Source organism: Euprymna scolopes, chromosome 46 (assembly GCF_053919585.1).
Source record: "Euprymna scolopes isolate OS-2025 chromosome 46, ASM5391958v1, whole genome shotgun sequence".
Lineage (NCBI taxonomy): Eukaryota > Metazoa > Mollusca > Cephalopoda > Sepiida > Sepiolidae > Euprymna > Euprymna scolopes.
Genome location: NC_136527.1, coordinates 139,899,733 through 139,915,702, shown reverse-complemented (window position 1 = coordinate 139,915,702; position 15,970 = coordinate 139,899,733). Strand labels below are relative to the sequence as shown.

The 15,970-nt window shown below is 34.0% G+C and overlaps 1 pseudogene; it reads right to left on the bottom strand.

The window, feature by feature from the left end:
- Positions 1 to 206: 206 nt before the first annotated feature.
- On the bottom strand, positions 207 to 331 carry LOC145271981 (U2 spliceosomal RNA; annotated as a pseudogene).
- Positions 332 to 15,970: the final 15,639 nt, after the last annotated feature.

Sequence of the window (15,970 nt, the reverse complement as noted above, 5' to 3'; positions counted from 1 at the left end):
AGGTCAGGCATGTGGGGTTGCCCCCACATCTGGTCTTTGCTAGTCATAGCTAGTCATAGCTTGCAGTATCTGCCGGAACAGATGGTATTTATTTGCTCCCCCACCGAGCAAATTAGGCACAAGGCCGATTTTTAATGTGAGGAGTGAAGGGGAAATGGGGACCAAATCCCCGGGGAGTAGGGGAGCTGGATAGTGACAATTGGTATGAAGGGTTGCCCCTACATTGACCAAGGTCTTATATGTGGGGTCGCCCCCACATATGGTCTTTGCTTGCAGTATCTGCCGGAACAGATACTACACTTTGATCTTGACCAAAAGGCCAAGAAAAAATTGATTGTAAAGAATTTTTTTTTTTTTACGATTATTGAAAAATATTGCAAAGTGTTTACATAGCTGGTTCTTTGGGATAATAGGGGCGCTTGAAACCTCCCTTCCGAAACGAAAAAAACGAAAGTGTTTTTATTATTTTAAAGCGCTTTTCTTTTTTTTTTAATTTGAAGCACAAGTAAGTAGCTTGTTAACTGAGAACAATAAAGGCGCACGTAAAGCAACTGGCCCTGACGGCATTCCAATTATAGTGTTGAAAAAGCTCCAACCAGAACTTGCCCCCATACTTACAGAACTGTTTAAGCGTTGCCTTAAGGAGAAGTGCTTTCCAACACCCTGGAAAATCTCATCAGTATGCCCTGTATTTAAGAATTCAGGCGAAAAGTCATCTCCCTCTCAGTACAGACCAATAAGTCTCCTGTGTGTTATGAATAAATTGTTGGAATTCATATTAAATAGAAGTAGTCAACCAAACCACCTCAGCAGAAATATCCTTAGTGACATGCAATATGGTTTCCATTCCGCAAGATCTACGGCAGATGTGCTAACGGTTATATCACATAGGATTAGTGAATCTCTTGGTAAAGCAATTGCTCTTGACATATCAAAGGCCTTCGATAAGGCATGGCATAAAGGCCTACTTCACAAGATTTCCAGCTACGGTATCACTGGAAATGTTTTCTCAATTATTTAATCATTTCTCTCCGATATGTTCATTAGAGTTGTGGTTGATGGGCAGAAATCAGAAGCCCACAGTATTAATGCTGGAGTCCCTCAGGGGTCCATCATGGGCCCAACTCTCTTCCTGATCTACATCAATGATCTCCCAAAACACATGCTTAAATCATTCGTTGACATCTATGCTGATGACATGACCATCTATGGCAACACATCAAAGGCCGTAAATGACAAATTTATCTCTGATTCTTTCTCCTCTGATCTTGAGTGCGTGGTACAGTGGGGGAAGAGGTGGCTGGTTACTTTTAATGCATCCAAAACCAAGCTTTACATCATCAACGCTCTGATTCTCATCTTGCAACAATCGAAATGGATGGCTCTCGTCTTGAGAGGCTCCATGTTTTGACAAGCTTCTGGGATTGAACTTTACTCCTGGTCTGAAATGGAACACGTACATCAAATCTGTTGCCAAGGGCGCTAGAAAAATGGTGGGATCCTTCTACCGCTCTAGTAGATATGTCACTGCTGATGCAATTTTCTATCTGTATAAAAGCCAAGTACGTCCAAGGATGGAGTACTGCTGCCACATCTGGGCAGGAACTGATACAGAAGTAATCAAACATCTCAACAAAAATAACCTTCTTAGTGACACTCAATATGATTTCCGTTCTGCTAGATCTACAGCAGATGTCCTTACAGTTATATCGCATAGGATTAGCAAAACTCTCGACGGTGGCAATCTTTCTAGGGCAATTGCTCTTGACATATCTAAAGCCTTTGATAGGGTATGGCATAAAGGTTTACTTCATAAGATCGCTAGCTATGGTATAGCTGGAAAAGTCTTCTCAATTATTAAATCATTTCTTTCTGATAGGTTCATAAGAGTAGTAGTTGAGGGGCAAAAATCAGAAGCTCACAGTATTAATGCCGGTGTCCCTCAGGGATCCATCCTGGGCCCAACTCTTTTCCTGATCTACATTAATGATCTTCCAAATCATATCCTTACATCATTTGTAGACATTTATGCTGACGACACTACCATTTATGGTACCACATCTAAGACAGTAAACGAGCAAGTTCTCTCCAATTCTTTCTCCTCTGATCTTGAGCACGTAGTACAATGGGGAAAGGAGTGGCTGGTTACTTTTAATGCATCTAAAACCAAGCTTCTCTCTTTACATCATCAACATTCTAATCCACATTTGTCATCAATTGAAATGAATGGCTCTCGTCTTCAGGAGGCCTCAAGTTTTGACAAGCTTCTGGGCTTGACCATTACTCCTGATCTTAAATGGAACACGTATATCAAATCTGTTGCCAAGGCCGCTGGAAAAATGGTGGGATCTTTCTATCGATCCAGTAGATATCTCACTGCTGATGCTATTCTCTATCTATATAAGAGCCAGGTACGTCCAAGGATGGAATACTGTTGCCACATCTGGGCAGGAGCTGCTAGAAAGGACTTGGCCTGCCTTGATAGAGTTCAAAATAGACTTCGTAGCCTCGTAGGAGATGTCCTTTTCTCCTCCTTGCAACCTCTATCTCACAGAAGAGATGTTGCGAGTTTGTCTCTGATGTATCGTTATTTTCATGGAAAGTGTTCAACTGAGCTTCAATCTATGGTCCCCCCTCGCCAAACTTTCACAAGAAACACTCGTCTAGCTGTAAACACTATCAATAATTTCCCCCACTCTTTATCTGTCCCTAAACCTAAACGTAGATTCCATGAACAAAGCTTCTTTCTTAGAACTGCACGCCTGTGGAATTGTCTTCCGTTTTCCTGCTTTCCGGCTGACTACAATATGGTTTTGTTCAAGTCTAAAGTAAATAAGTTCTTGATGAGCCGTTCCATATAAGTTATTAAATTTACCAAATTTTCATTACTAATGATTACTATATTGACCAACTTCTACTGTACACTCTTTAACCCTTATCCTTGAGTGGCCTCTGGGCCTTGATAATGTGGTGATGCCTTTGTAAAAAAAAAAAAAAAAAAAAAAAAAAAAAAACTGCTAAAAACAGCCTATCCTGCCTTGACAGAGTACAAAATAGACTTTGTGGTTTAGTGGGGGAGGCCCTTTTCTCTTCCCTGCAGTCTCTCTCCCACAGAAGAGACATTGCGAGCCTGTCTTTGTTTATTGTTATTTCCATGACAAGTGCTCGTCTGAGCTCCAATCTCTGGTCCCTTCCTCGCCAATCTTTCACGAAAAGCACTCGTCTAGCTGAAACCACAGTCAAAAATTTTCCCCACTGTGTCTAAATCCAAATGTAGATTCCATGTAAACAACTGAAGATGGAGTTGTAGGGGACTAGGATATATAAATACCCCAATCCCGTTACAAAAGAATAAATGAAACGAATGGGAATTGAAGGAAACAAAGACTCAAGTAATGGATAAGATAAACGTTGTTTATTTGCTGTTGAAAGAAATGAACATTTTAGTTATAACATGTCTGCGCGTATGTAACCAATGTTCGTTGCAGGACTGGTGTTGTAGCAAGAAAAAGAAATGTGTTTTCATCTCAAGTTTGGGTCACTATTGTTTGTTCGCGCGTGGGAATTGAAGTGAGTGTTGTAGTGGAACTGAGAATCCAGCGTGTAGGCAAGGAAGAGGATATTAGAGTTGTTATCAGTTAGTAGTCAGCTACGCGAAGGTGTTCTTAGTGGCCAGTAGTAGATGGAGAGAGAAAGAGGGAGAATGTATACATACAGTCATTAGCTCGTGCCCCATACATAGTAGGAAGTGGGCGTGAGGTGCACGTGCGCGCGCGCCGAAACGGCGGCGGCTTGTTCGCCCAACCTCTCTAGTTGAGAGTTGGTCCTAAAAAGAGGATTAGAAACAGCTTTTCTCCATGTTTTATACTCGCTTCTGGAGTGTCTTTTGCGCATGTGTATTTCCTTAGAAAGCGGAAGTGACGTCGTCCATGTGTGTGTTCGTGTTCGCATGTGTGAGTACATGTGTATACGTAAGCGTGTGTGTATATATACGTGAATGTGAGTGTATGTACACGAACGTGAATATGTGTACATGTGTGGACGTGGGCGCGTATGTTTGTGTGCGCGTATGTATATGACAGCTTGAAATATGAATGTGTGTTTTGTGTGAGACTTGAAAAAGGCTCGTACATATTTATGTTACGAATAAGTAGTTTGAAAATAGTCAGACAAATCTAATGGATTGGGCAAAATTTATGGGGTAAAAAAGTGTCATTTTTTTTCAAAAGTATCCTCATGGCACGTTGTACTAACAAACCGTAGAGTAAATAACAGATTAAATCGTGGGAAACGATAAGTTGAGCGATCATGCAGGTGCAGAAATGGTCAAAGTGGTCATGTCATGACATGTATCAAACTTTGTTGACTGATCAAGTTTGCACCGGAAGTATTCGAATAAGGACCAGACATGACGTGTCAGGTGTTCTGGTTTGAATAAGCTGAGTTAAGTTTACTGAGTTGGGTCCAAGACATCAAACAAACGTGGGCACGTATGTTTGTGTGCGCGTATGTATATGACAGCTTGAAATATGAATGTGTGTTTTGTGTGAGACTTGAAAAAGGCTCGTGCAGAGTATACCTCTGAAATATATTTGTGATGAATTTCAAACAAGTAAAATATTTGTTTATTTTTCCTAATATTACGTTGTGTTTGGCTTTCAAGCGCACTTGATGCGTATTTTATTTTATACATTTTTATATATTTATAAATATTTGTTTAACAGAAAAATGAAACCATTTTTAGAAAGTGTATTATTGTCTTAACAGAAAAACGAACAAAATAAAATCTGAAGTAATGAACCACGTAACAAAATATAAATTTATACAAAATAAAACAACTTTGAAAATTAAACATTTCTTAAAAAGTGTATTGTTGTCTTATGTTTTTAATAATTCGTGGAAACGCGTGTCCTTTCTCACGTCGTCTCCACAACTCTTCCATTAGACGGGAATGGAACAAACGTTCATATTTTTTTTTTATATTAATTATTTAATATATTTTATATTAATTACATATTTTCTATTTTAAAACTTTAATAATTTTTATTTTAAAATTAATAATTCGTAATGTTCGTGATTTGACGATGTAATATACTGATGTGACCCTTTAGATGTGTCAGAAATTTCGTGAAAAATATTGAATAATTCCATCTCGTCTTTCCAAGCTTCAATGTAATTCAAGACCTAATTTTTTTACCCTTCTAGAGTTGTTGAACCTTGCCGCGAGTCAGCTGCAAGGCTGCCGAAATGTCATTGGTCCTGGTACGGTCCATTGCAAATCGGTGGGAAAGTTTTGCCTCCCTAAAAAGGGAGCTAGTTGTTAAACTCCTTTTGGTGGAGTGGTAGTTCATTTTTTCCTCGAAAGGATCCATGTTCTTTTTGACAAGAATGCTGGTGCCTATAATTAGGCAATTGGGACTCTAATTGAATTAAGAAAAAGTTCCAATATTTAGTAGATATAAAAATGAAGAAAATGTTCAAAGGATGCCATCCCGTAATTTGGATGGATATCTTCGGCACAATATGAAGGTGTCTCTGCTTGTAGAGATGTAATTCCTTTGTTCACCAACAGTTTGGTGATATAACAAAGAAATTGTGACAGCTCCATTCTCGGTAAGGCCTTCTTCTGGGAGCGGCTCTTGTGAGTCCTTTTCCTACAGTGTTACACGTTGACTGAAAAATAAAAGCATGATACAAAAAAGGGCGCCAAGTAATTAACTTGACTCATTCAAACTAACCAATCACGGGCCAACTACTAGAACTAAGGCGGCTTAAACAAGAAATATGGCGAATGCAAATGGAATTTCTCACAGTAATTTTCTGTTTCAATTTAAACAAGGTGGCGGCAAATTTCACCTGCTGACACGATTTTGAATAAAAAGTAATAAAATTGTAGTGAAGCCAAGACTACTATTTCTTCATTACATGTCTCTTTTTCTCTACTCTTCCCTTTCCCCCTTCCTTCCTTCCTCCTCCTTTCCTCAAAAATATGACCAGAGGTTGTAACCAATCAGGACGGAGAACAGTTCTGGTGGGAAGGACAAAAAGAGAGATACAAAAAGTGTTGGAAGCAAAAAGATGGAGACGCGAGTGGTTCCAGAGTCAGGGGACAAAAATGAAAATCACGAACTTTCTATAACCCGATACCACTTGTACGCTGAAATGAATATAAAACCGTTTCGTTTGGAAGTTCCTTTCTTTCTTTATTATTATTCCCAGGTCGGTTTCTACTCCCGTCTTATTAATTTCGACGACTCCCCAAAAGGGGGACCTGCCGAAATGGTGACCTACCCAACAAGAATTACATTATGGTAAGCGCCATAAACATTTACAAACGCATACTCTTCATAAAGAACTTGAAGATTTTGTAACTAGAGAACAAATAAAAGAAAGGTTCATTTCTAAGATGAAAATATGTTGAATATATTTTAAAGTTAAAAGATTTATGAAAGATCCTAGGATTGTGTAGAGAAACCTGATTAGCGACCAAATTAAAGAAAAGTATTTCTTTAACATAAACTTATATGGAATATATTTTTTTAAAGTGACTAATTAAAAGTGAAATATTTTCTTAGACATCACAAACCAAAATCAATAACCCGATACCAGTTGTACGCTGAAATGTATATAAAACCGTTTCGTTTGGAAGTTCTTTTGTTTCTTTATTATTCCCAGGTCGGTTTCTACTCCCGTCTTATTAATTTCGACGACTCCCCAAATGGTGACCTACCCAACAAGAAATACATTATGGTAACCGCCACAAAATAAATAAATAAAATCGACTGTTTTTACTTTTGTTGTTTTTTTTTCTGTGGGTGTTTTGGCGATAAAAATGATTTTTTTGCGTTAATTTTTTTAATTTTTTGTCTTTTCTTTTCCCATTATTTTTTATGTACAAAGAAGTCGTCAAAAAAAAAAAAAGTATATAACAATTTTTTTTTTTTTTTTTTCTGTTTTCTTTTTTGTTCCCCCCCCCCGCCGGTTTTTCTAGCTAATAAAATAAATAAAGAAAATCAACTGTTGTTTTGTTTTTTGTTTTTGTTCTTTTACCGAAATATTTTGCATTCAACCAGAAGTTGAACAAAGCAAATAAAACATTGCGATAAGAAAAAAAATGGGGAGGAAGTTGTATTCTATAAACTATTAAACACGGTAAGTTTGGGAAAATGAGTTAAAACTAAAAAACGATACAAAATACTGTTAGAAACTCACTCAACTGATATATAGTCGATGATTTTTGTTTTTTTTTGTTTGTTTTTTTTACAGCATTTTGTGTATATTTTTTAAAACTTATTTTCCCAAACTTAACGAGCTGAAGAAACATGTTGGTTTGTTTTACTGTACACATAGATTCGAAAAAGTTGTCAAAAAACAAATATATAACAAATAAATGATATCAAAGGCAAGATAAGTTACTTTTCTACCTCACTGGATAAGTTTTTAATGTTTTTATTTAATGTAACATGTTTATTCAGCTTGAAAAACATACAGTGTTTACCGATGTATTGGAAAATTAAAAATGGCGCCCGACTCTCTCTTTGACACGGTAAGTTCGGAAAAGGGAGTTAAAAATAGAAAAATACTGTTAGAAACTCGCTCAATATGTTACCGTGACATAGGCTGACATATTCGGTGGGTGGGTTTCTAACATAATTTTGTATAATTTCTTATTTTAAAATAGTTTTATTTAAAAAACTTTGGAAGGATGAGATATAGGTAAAATATTTTCTCTCATTTTTCCTCATAAGGAAAATGCTTTCCATAATGTTCATTATTAACGTATTTTTATTCAATATGTCTGACGATAGGCTTTTCTTGTGAAAATTTTCAAACAACATAATGTTTGAATTTGTCCGATTAGTCTTGTAACAATTGTAACTAACAATGAAATACAATATTTGTTGCTATCAATCTATTCCTTGATGTCTTGACTTTGTTAAAATAATATATATATATATATATATATATATATATATATATATATATATATATATATATATATATATACGAGCAAACAGTTAATAAAACATGTTAAAAAACACTTTGAAAAAGAGTTAAAAACATCTTTAATCTGAAAAGGAAACACTTGATAAGTGGATAGTTTTTATTATATATATATAATATATATATATATATATATATATATATATATATATATATATATATATATATATATATATATATATATCTTATTTTTCTTTTATTAATATTATTGGAATTTCCCCCTTTTCTTTTCTTTGTACATATTTGTGAATTATTCCATGGATTTCGGCCTTTTGGATTATTTTGGACCATCTTCCAATTACGGGATTTCCTTGGATTTTACTTGTGCAAATGGAAACTCAATTAACTTTCTTGGATATTTTTGGATTATACCGTCATTGGATTATTTACCTTTCACCAAACTATCCATTCACGTGTAATCACCTTTTTCTTCACCATATTCCCCCTGCTTCACTTTTTGTTATCAAGTAAGATCTTTGACTTACTTATTGTTTCATTAAATACTTTTGTATGCAAAATCCGATCTCGCATTTTGCTAATTCCTACCCTCTGATGAGAAGGAAAGTATTTTTTCGAATCTCCGCGGATTAAGGACTATCCACTTATCAAGTGTTTCCTTTTCAGATTAAATATGTTTTTAACTCTTTTTCAAAGTGTTTTTTAACATGTTTGCTCATATATATATATATATATATATATATATATATATATATATATATATATATATATATATATATATATATATATATCCGAATGGATATGCCCCTTGCTAATGAAACCAGAGATGGTTTCTGTCGCCGGGTTCAAATCTATGGTTTGTCTTAATCATCACTGATGATTCTCGAAAGGATGAAACACTAGTGTCTGTAGGTATTTAATAATTATTATTGTACTAAATAATAATGTCAGCCCCTTTAAGAAACTAGTTTCGTATCGTTGAGCACTTTCAGTTGAATTTAAAGTCAATCAATTTAGCTCTTATGCGCAGATTATCATATAATGATTAGATGACTCTGACAGATGTTAAAAAACATTTAATAAAATAAATGTTTAAAATTCAACAGCGTTTCTCGCGGTTAACGGTAGCCGAACGGATATGGTCACTGCTAATGAAACCAACCTCAAGATTCCCAAAAGGTATTTAATAATTATTATACTAAGTTATGGGAGCGGTGGAAACTAGGAAGCTGATTGGCTAACTAAAAACACAATAGAATATGCGTATATAAAAACGCGAGACCACAAGAACTCTTCGCCTAAAACTGACGAATCCTAGTGTGGATGAAATGCGGAATATTTTGTGTAGCTTAATTGCCATATATATTTTTCTAAGTTACGATATATATATATATATATATATATATATATATATATATATATATATATATATATATAACTACTTCATTTACTCACATAAAATTAATATACGAAAGTATAAATTTATGCGTAAACTTTAAGTATTTACTTCAAAAGTGCTCAATACGTATGTAGAGCTAGTTAGTAAATTATAAAATTAAGCTACACTGAACATTCCGCGTTTCATCCTAGAGTGGATGAAACGCGGAATATTCAGTGTAGCTTAATCGCCATATATATTTTATAATTTAGTGTATGTATATATATATATATGAATAAAAATTACAATAAGTTTACCAAGGTAATCAAAATGGTAAACTTAAAATATATTATAAAATATTACAGAATTAATATTTACAAGTGAAATAAACTCAGCTAGATGTAAAAGCTCAATAAAACCGAAAAGGAAATAGAGCTTATAATATGAACAAATGATTAATAAAACATGTTAAAAGACATCTTGAAAAAAGTTAAAAACATATTTAATTTTAAAAAAGGAAACACAAGATAAGTGGATAGTCCTTAATCTGCGGAGTTTCGAAGAAATACTATCCTTCTCATCATAGGGCATGAATTATCAAAATGCAGGATCGGATTTTGCATATAAAAGTATTTAATGAAACTACAAGTAAGTATACAGAATATACGAAGTAAGTATACAAGTATATATATATATATATGTATATATATATATATATATATATATACATATATATGTATATATATATGTATATATATATACATATATATGTATATATATATATGTATATATACATATATATATATGTATATATATGTGTATATGTATATATATATATATATATGCATATATATATATACATATATGCATATGTATATATATATGTATATGTATATATATATGTATATATATATATGCATATATATATACATATATGCATTTGTATATATATATATATGTATATGTATATATATATGTATATATATATATATATGTATATATATATGTATATGTATATATATATATATATATATATATATATATATATATATATATATATATATATATATAACTACTTCTTGATAAGTAAAGGTAAAATGCGTAACTGAAAAAAAAAAGCATTTGGATCCTTGAAAGTACTTATCTCATCTTGAGTGTTATTTTCACATCGTTTCGGTCGATGTAACCTCCGACCTTCGTCAAGTGTATTTTGCTGAACTCGGTACTCTCGCTCTCTCTCTCTCTCTCTCTCTCTCTCATTCGATGCTCCGTTCAGTTTTAAAAGACAAAGGATAACCCCCCAGTAAGGGCAGCAGCGCATGTGTAATTGTGAGGCAAGGGTTGCACAATATACAGCAGCCTCACCTCTCCTGAATCGGCACTGCTTTGAGTCCAGTGGCAAGGAGAAGTCCAGGACGACTGGAAACAGCGCCGAGATAAGCGAAGAGCACCTGGAAGTCCCAATGGTCACCCATTCAGTAGTGATCAGGTTCAACGTTGCTTAACTTCGGTGATCCGGCGGGAAACGGTATAGCAACATGATTATGCCATACCCTCTCTCTCTCTCTCTCTCTCTCTCTCTCTCTCTCTCTCTCTCTCTTTATATATATTCTACTTAAAATAATAACACAACTACTACTACCTCTACCTCTACTACTACTACTACTACTACTACTACTACTACTACTACGAAGAAGAAGAAGAAGAAGAAGAAGAAGAAGAAGATGAAGAAGAATGTCTCCGCAATTAAATATGTAATGATAAATTCCGGTATTTTTTTACGGCCTGCCCACAGCGTAGTATGAATACCCCCAACCACCCCAACCACCCCATGTTAAGAACGGCTTTCGGAATAACACCCCACCTCCCCATGTTAAGAACGGCTTCCGGAATAAACACCCCCAACCTCGAAAGCCGTTCTTAACATGGGGAGGTTGGAGTGTTTTATAATACGCTGGGGCACGTCGTAAAAATTTACCTAAATTCTTCCGTTAAAATATCTATCGGAACATGTTTCGTCGGGGACACCAAATCGTCTATTACCGTCTAGAAAACAGGGTAAGTAATGCAACAATGAAACGCCTCGAGAAATATGCCGGATAACCATTTTCCCTTCACTAAAAAATATAGTTTTAAAAAAAATGAAACGCGGAACTGGAAAAAAGAAATAAAGAAAAAAGAAAGAAAGAAAGAAAGAGAAAAGAAAGAAAAGAACGAAAAAAGAAGAGGAAAAAAGGAAAGTAAGAAAAAGAAAAGAGCAAAAAACAAGAAAGAAAAAAGGGAGAGAAAGAAAAAAACTAACAAACTTAAATGCTTTCCAGCGACACCAGACAACAAGAAAATTATGTGACGAAGAAAATTGACATTCCTGAATTTTTAGTATTATTTTTTTGAGGGGGGGGTTCGAACTACCGGTTTTTTTTAGATAGGCGTCACCACTTATCAAGGCCCAGAGACTATTCGAGGATAAGGGTTAGAAATTCGGTAAATTTGTTAACTTAAGTAGAACAGCTCATCAAGAACTTGTTTACATTGGACTTGAAGACAATCAGATTGTACCTATCTACTATGCCTCCCAACGTGTCGTTTTTTAACGTGGAGAAAAGGTACAAAAATAAAAAAATTGTCTCAGTCGTGAAGGACTGATCCTTCATAAGCTTTGCTCATGGAATCTACGTTTAGGTTTAGGCACAGATAAACAGTGGGAATAATTATTGATAGTGTTTTCAGCTGGACGAGTGTTTCTTGTGAAAGTTTGGCGAGGGGAGACCATAGATTGAAGCCCAGTCGAGCACTTGCTTTGTGTTCAGTGTTTTGTTTTGGCAGATATAACTTCCGACCTTCTTCAGGTGTATGTTACCGAACTTTGGAATCTCTCTCTCTCTCTCTCTCACACACACACACACACACACACACATATATATATATATATATATATATATATATATATATATATATATACGTTGCCCGGGTGAAAAAAAAAAAACTTTTTGGAAGAGAGGTAGGTAGGCTCGAACCTGAAGCTTTGAGGTGAATAGCCTGATGACTTACCATGACGCTACGCGGACAGAGAAGTGAGGACGGGTGAAAATAAACGTTTAAAAAAAGCAGGTGGTTGAACGAACGTCAACGTGTGGTTTTCTAGGTCAAACATCACGCCATAGTAGTAGTAGTAGTAGTAGTAGTAGTAGTAGTAGTTGTAGAGAAAATGAAATCAAAGCGCAAATTTTGTAACATACAAAGTTGCTGAAATTAAAGATTTTGTAAATCGGACGTAAACAGTACATAAAAAGTAGTAAGATTTGGTGACCCCCTCCGAGTGCCCCCACCCAAAAAAGCCTTTGGCGGACATACGAAAAAAATGCACACACACATTTTTGCTTTTATATTATACTAGCGGGTGTTTTGAAGGTGTGAAAGAAAAGAAAAGTTCTGGTAGGTAAGTAGGCTCGAACCAGAAGCCTTAAGGTTACTAGCCTGATAATTAACCGCCATGCTATGCAGTTAGAGAACAGAGAACAGGTGAAATTAAACCATTAAAAAAGTAAAACCATTAAAAACTTAAGTGGCGGGTGCGTAAATTTAATGAGATCAAACATAATGTCATAGTAGAATGAAACGCTCTTAACTTTGGCTGCAAGCCAGTTTCTATGTATGTTGTTTGTTTCCCCACCAAGATGTTGGGGGTGGGGGAACCAATTCCCCATAAAAATGGGAGTGAACAATTGTCTGATATGAGAGGTTTTCCTCGCATTGATACAAACCTTGTTGGTTTCTGGATGTCCTAGGCACGAGTGCCAGGGAGGCTCATTTTGCTACGGGTTCAGTTCTTCTAATATTCTCATTCTTCGATTTACACAAGATTTCCAGCTACGGTATAACTGGAAATGTTTTCTCTATCATTAAATCATTTCTATCTGATGGGCTCATAAGAGTAGTGGTTGATGGGCAGAAATCAGAGGTCCACAGTATTAATGTTGGAGTCTTTCAGGGGTCCATACTGGGCCCAACACTCTTCCTGATCTACATCAATAATCTCCCAAAACACATACTAAAATCTTTCGTTGACATCTATGCTGATGACACGACCATCTATGGCCAATATTTATAAATTATAAATTTCAAACAATTAAAATTCATTGTTTATTTTTGTAATATTGCTTTGTAATTTGGCTTTTACGCGCACCTGATGGCAAGAAAAAGAAGAAAGAAAAAGAAAAAAAAGAAAGAAAAAATATGTCCAAAATACTGAAGATGGAGTTTGGCTCTGATACATATTTAAATTATAAATTTCAAGCAAGTAAATATAATTTTTTTATTTTGATAATATTGCGTTGTGATTTTGCTTTCAAACGTACCAGATATGTTATGACATTCCAAATACAACCACTGAGAGACAGTTCTTTGCTGATTTTTCATTTTATTCAAGAAAGTTAATTGAGTTTCCATTTGCACAAGTAAAATCCAAGGAAATCCCGTAATTGGAAGATGGTCCAAAATAATCCAAAAGGCCGAAATCCATGGAATAATTCACAAATATGTACAAAGAAAAGAAAAGGGGGAAATTCCAATAATATTAATAAAAGAAAATTAATATATATATATATATATATATATATATATATATATATATATATATATATATATATATATATATATATATATATGAGCAAACAGTTAATAAAACATGTTAAAAACACTTTGAAAAAGAGTTAAAAACATCTTTAATCTGAAAAGGAAACACTTGATAAGTGGATAGTTTTTCACTTGATAAGTGGATAGTTTTTATTATATATATATATATATATATATATATATATATATATATATATATATATATATATAATAAAAACTATCCACTTATCAAGTGTTTCCTTTTCAGATTAAAGATTTTTTTAACTCTTTTTCAAAGTGTTTTTAACATGTTTTATTAACTGTTTGCTCATATATATATATATATATATATATATATATATATATATATTGTTTTAACAAAATCAAGACATCAAGGAATAGATTGATAGCAACGAATAGTATATTTCATTGTTAGTTACAATTGTTACAAGACTAATCGGACAAATTAAAACATTATGTCGTTTGAAAATTTTCACAAGAACAGCCTATCGTCAGACATATTGAATAAAAATACGTTAATAATGAACAATATGGAATGCATTTTCCTTATAAGGAAAAATGAGAGAAAATATTTTACCTATATCTCATCCTTCCAAAGTGTTTTTAAATAAAACTATTTTAAAATAAGAAATTATACAAAATTATGGTAGAAACCCACCCACCGAATTATTCAAATTAAATCAACGTTTCCACAACGGAACTCACACCATCTCCAACATTACAACATAGCAAGAAAAAAGAAGAAAGAAAAAGAAAAAAAAGAAAGAATATGGCCAAAATACTAAAAATTAAGATTTCAATTATAAATTTCAAACAAGTAAAAATAATTTTTTATTTTCATAATATTGCATTGTGATTTTGCTTTCAAACGTATCAGATATGTATTTCATTTTATTCAAATTAAATCAACGCTTGAATGATGGAACTCACAAGCCTGACGTTAATCTTACATAGCCAACGCACTGTTATGACATTTCAAATACAACCACTGAGAGATAACACGCAGATTTTTGCTGATTTTTCTTTATCCAAATACTACAGGAAAAATGCTACATGATATCATGAAAACTGAAACTGTATAATTGTAAATAAATTTTGGTATCCTGCTTATTTTGATTATTGCCAGTGTTGGCCAATGCCACACCGTAATAAATCGGTACGTAGAAAGAGGAAGTTATTTCCTTCTAAATATAAAAGTGAGTTTAATAAAACATAAAAAGAAATATGATCATGACAGATGCATTTTTAAAAAATCAATTGGTTTGATAGTGTATTGTGTTATGATCGACTTTTTTATTAAAAAGTACTAGAAAACAAATGTGGTCAATTTCTAAAAAAAAAACATTACATTCTTTAAGAAAAGAGAAAAAAAGAGGGAAAAAGATGCGCAAAATATGGAGTTTGACTCTGAAATATATTTAAATTATAAATTTCAAACAAGTTAAAACACTTTGTATTATAATTCATCGGACTTGTGTTCTCATCTCGAGCATGATTTTCACAATGTTTCGGTTGATATAACCTCCGACCTTCTTCAGGTGTATCTTGCCGAACTCAGGAATATTTCTGTTGAACTCAGGAATTTGGACAGAATTTTGTGTGGAACCCTTTATTTACTTCACGGGGGTAGCGTGTTCTTGTTCTGTCAGCCAAAAAACGTCAAGTAAAATCAATTTTTTATTTTCATGATATTGCATTGTGATTTTGCTTTCAAACGTATCTGATAGTAATTTTCTTTTATTCAAATTAAATCAACGCTTGAATAATGGAACTCACACCCCTGACGTTAATCTTACATAGCCAACGCACTGTTATGCCATTTGATCTGCTGGAGGATTTTGTCCAATTTTTCACGACATTCGGGCCTCTCTGGCTGAAGATGTTTGAGGATCTTGTCCAAGAGTTTGATAGCGAGAATGAACTCATAATCGTAGTCTGACTCCAGTTTAGAGATGGCCATCCAGAACATCTGAGTGACGATGGTCAGTTTGTCTT